Source organism: Myotis davidii, unplaced genomic scaffold (genome assembly GCF_000327345.1).
Source record: "Myotis davidii unplaced genomic scaffold, ASM32734v1 scaffold358, whole genome shotgun sequence".
NCBI lineage: Eukaryota > Metazoa > Chordata > Mammalia > Chiroptera > Vespertilionidae > Myotis > Myotis davidii.
Window position 1 is genome coordinate 729,375 of NW_006290768.1, and position 4,643 is coordinate 734,017.

The following is a 4,643-nucleotide window of genomic DNA, read 5'->3' on the forward strand; positions in this document are numbered from 1 at the left end:
AAATAATTCAGAAGCACATAAATGAAAAGTAAAAATCTCCCTTCTCTTTTTTGCACTTTCACCCAATCTAATCCCCAGAGTTACCCACTGCTAAGTGTTTCTTTTGCACCCTTTCAGAAGTTTTCTGTATGTACATATGCAAGCACACAAATGGAATCATGCCATAATGAGTAACTTCCCCCTGAAAAACAAAACAAAACTTGTGCATTGTGGACACCTTTCCATGCCCTTGACTGGAACCGAACTCGGGACCCTTCAGTCCACAGGCCGATGCTCTATCCACTGAGCCAAACTGGCTAGGGCCATGCTCAATTTTAGACACTCCCAGTGCCTCCCTCTCGGGAGTTGGGGTGAGTGTTGAATTGGCACTGAGCACATGAATGCCCGCTGTAATGCGAGCGAGCTCTGGTGTCCCCTTCTCTCTCTCCCTCTGTGAGACTCTCTCTGTCTCTGCCTCTTGCCCTGGGCTTTCGGAGCCCCTCCTCTGTCCCAGGCCCAGGCCTGCCCTCCCTCCTTTCTCCCCTGGTCCTGAGTTGGGTCTGTGTCTCTGTTCCTCTCTGCCCGTCTCTGCAGGTCTCTCCTGGCTCCGGGTCCGTTTCCGACTTCCGCCTTGCGTGGCCCGCAGATCCCTCCCGGTCTGCCAGCCCAGCTCTGCTGTTTCAAATCTCTCTCTGCTGCTGCCTCCTTTCCTCGCCCATCTTCCCTCCTTTTCTACCGCCCTTCACCCAGCTCCCCCCCACCAATTCCCCCAGCTGTGAACCCCTCTCCCATCTCTGCCTTGAGTTCCCTTTCCGTCTCCCTCAGCCTCCTGCCCCGCTTCCGTCTCCCTGTCTCTCCCCACTGTCTCCCTGTGTATTCGCTTCCCGTTGCGGCTGTAACTAAAGACCACATCCTGGGTGGCTTAAGGCTACAGAGGTAGTTTGTTGAGTGGCTGCCTCCTGCACGCCCCCCACTGGGGATTGAGCCCACAACCCGGACATGTGCCCTTGTCCAGAATCGAACCCGGGACCCTTAGAACTCTTAGAACTAAGGACCCTTAGTTCTCTTAGAACTCCAGTCAGAAGCCCCCAATCAAGGGGTTGGCAGGTGTGGGGGGGGTCCCTTGTGGAGGTCCCCCCTGCCTCCTACCTTTGGTGGCTGCTGGCATCTTGGCTCTCGGCTTTCCTCCCATCTCTGCCTCGGCCTTCACTTGGCTGTTCCCTCTGCCGGGGTCTCAGATCTCCGTGTTGTGTTGTGTTGTGTTGTGTTGTTTGTGTGTTTGGCTTTCTCTCATAAGAACACCAGCCTTTGAACGGAGGGCCCAGCCTACACCCAGAATGCTCTCATGTGACCTTAACGTAATTACATCTGCAAAGACCCTTATTTCCGAAAAGGTCACATGCATGAACATGGGGGTGAGGGGTGGGAGGGGTTAGGGCTCGGGCGTATCTTTGGGGGGAACACAGTTCCACCTACGACACCTGCTTCTCTCCCTCCCTCATTTCTCTCTGTCTCCCCTTCTCTGTGAGTCTCTCTCCCTGTGCCCGTGTCTCTCCCCGTCTCCCCATCTTCTTCCACTCTGTGTCCACATGGTACCCTCAGTCCCAGTCCCAACCGTTCGCTCCTCATGAGCCAACACTGATTGGCTGAGCACCCTGCAAATCTGCCCAGAGACCCAGACGTCATTGGCTAAGTCAAATAAGGCCGATGATTGGCAGGAAGGTTTTTTTGGGGGGAGGGGTGCTGGGGGGGCATCAGTTGACATAGAGGGGCCTGCAGTCCTCTCTCTAACCCCCACGCCTTTTCTCTCCGACCAGGGCCATTACTTACAGGCATAACCGGAAACTCCTGCTGCAGTAGGGGGGTGGCTTGGGGTTTGTACGGGGAAAAGAAAAGAAATTTAATAAAGTCTGTGACTTATTTCTCAATGGCTCCATCCGTTCCTGGAGGACCCTGCCCTTAACGGTCCAGCTCTGGACACCAACCTTCAAGAGGGTGGACAACCTAGAAGGAGAGTTTGAAGGGACAACCATTTCTATTTGGGGGGAGGGACACAATGTGTGCAAAAGTGAGGTGACACCATGGTGGGACCGGAAAGGCCAGTCGGGCCGAGGTCAGCTGAGGTCGGCGTGGAGAACCCCCTTCCCTCCCGATCTGAACTCTTCACTGTTCACCCCCTGTTGTTCCTGAATAGACTCAGGTGCATTTTCATGGAAATCTTTGCTGCCTCAACTCCTGCAACTCACCGACCCAAAGCAGAAAACAAATGGATTTGGGTCACATGATACCCTCCTGCCTCCGAACCTGCCGGCAGAACTGTTGCTCTCTCATTCAGGATTTAGATCATGAAGATATTGATGGGAGGGACTAATGGATTTTTTTTTTTTAAAGCAAAACATGGCTGGTGTATCTCAGTGGTTAGAGCAGCGGCCTGCGCATCTAAGGGTCTTGGGTTTGATTCTTGGTCAAGGGCATGTACCTGGGTTGCAGGTTCGATCCCCAGCCCTGGTCGGAGCACGTTCAGGAGGCAACCAATCAATGTGTGTCTCTCTCATTGATGTTTCTCTCTCTTTTTCTCTCCCTCTCCCTCTCTCTCTTCCACTCTCTCTAAAAATCAATGGGAAAAAAATCCTCAGGCCCAGCCGGTGTGGCTCAGTGGTTGAGCATTGACCCATAAACCAAGAGGTCACCTGGTGATTCCTGGTCAGGACACATGCCTGGGTTTTGGGCTCGATCCCCAGTAGTGGGGGTGCAGGAGGCAGCCAATCCATGATTCTCTCTCATCGCGATGTTTCTATCACTCTATCCCTCTTCCTTTCCCTCTCTCTAAACTCAATAAAAACATATTTTTTAAAAATACTTTTGGGCGAGCATTCACCAAAAATAGAAGGGGAGGGGGCAGAATTTAGCTGAAGATTCCATGCCCAGCACAGTGTTTGGCCCGAAGCAGGCACTCAGCAAATATTTGTTGGGCACATGCCCAGGTTGCAGGCTCAATCCTCAGTAGGGGGCGTGCAGAAGGCAGCCGATCAATGATTCTCTCTCATCATTAATGCTTCTATCTCTCCCTCTCTGAAATCAATAAAGATATATATATTTTTAAAAGAGCCTTAGCCGGTTTGGCTCAGTGGACAGAGCATCGGCCTGCGGACCAAAGGGTCCCGGGTTTGATTCCAGTAAAGGGCCAACGTGAGGTCACCGTTACCTGCGACTGGCTGGGGCAGGGCAACTGTAGACGCGTCCATGATACTCTGGTTCACACTCACTTGAGTTGGTGGCCACCCCGAAGCTCACTCCAGGAAAGGTGCTGGCTGTGGGGGTTGCAAGCTGGTGTTCCCGAAGTGCTTTCTGCCTGGGCGGCAGTGTTGTTTTGGATTTTAAAACGTCTTCACGCTACTGGTCCGGCCACTCCCTTACCTCCTTGGGAATCTCCTGGAGCAATGCACGATGCAGTAGAGGTATAATTACATTGTGCATCAATTACAGGGCGATGAGAGCTCCCAGAGAGCCCAGAGCACGCAGCGGGAGAGACAGACGGTCACCAAGTAATTACAACTCAGCAATTATGATAATAGCAGCGCTAGGCTCCTGGGACGTTCCTGTGGGAACCCAGGGAGGGCGTTGCCAACTCCCGCCGGGCCGGGTGGGAACCGGAGAGACTGTCCTACAGGAATGGCTTGCTCTTGCTCTGTCAGGGGTCCCCTCCAGACCCACCTAGAGAAGTCACTGCCCAGAGAAAGCCCGCCTAGAGTCCTTTAAAATCTCTGACACCCTGCCCCTGGGTGCTGGTCCCTTTCCCTCGGTGCTGGTACCATTTTGGGGCTCAGCTCATCTAGTTTTCCAGATGAACTAATAAATTCATAATTCTTTACCCTTTTTGACCTCGTGCATTCCTCCTTTGGAGACCCTAACAGTCAGAAGTGACAGCTGTTGTTTTATCCTGGCAGCGGCCCATCTGGCTTTTATTCACGTGCAGGCATACATTTTACGTCTTTATAAACATGAAAGCGATGGAACTTTGCAGTTTTTGTTCATTCGTAAGCATTTCCCCATGTTACCATGTGGTCGTCGTAACTATTTCAGGACTCAATAACGCTTCATAGGCGGGATGGACTAATGGCCCATCTGGCTTTTATTCACACGCAGGCATACATTTGACATCTTTATAACCATGAAAGCGATGGAACTTTGCAGTTTTTGTTGTTTTAACATTCATTCGCAAGCATTTCCCCATGTTGCCAGGTGGTCATTGTAACTATTTCGGGACTCAATAACGCTTCATAGGCGGGATGGACTGATCCCCTGAGACCATATCATTGAGGATAATTTCTATTATTTTGTTTCTGATTGGAGAGGGCCTTCCTCCGAGTTGCAATTCAGGAACCTACCCTTCTTCTGTCCGCAACAGGTGACTCCCAGGGTCACACTCTTCATCGGAATGCACAGAAGTGAAAAGACTCCAAGCGACAAATAGGAGGTCAATATGGGCCAGACCTGGGCAAGGCATGCTTGCTACTTCTGCTCACTTTTTAAAAAAATATATATTTTATTGATTTTAGAGAGGAAGGGAGAGATAGAAACATCAATGATGAGAATCATTGATTGGCTGACCCCTGCACGCCCCCTACTGGGGATCGAGCCCGCAACCCAGGCATGTGCCCTTG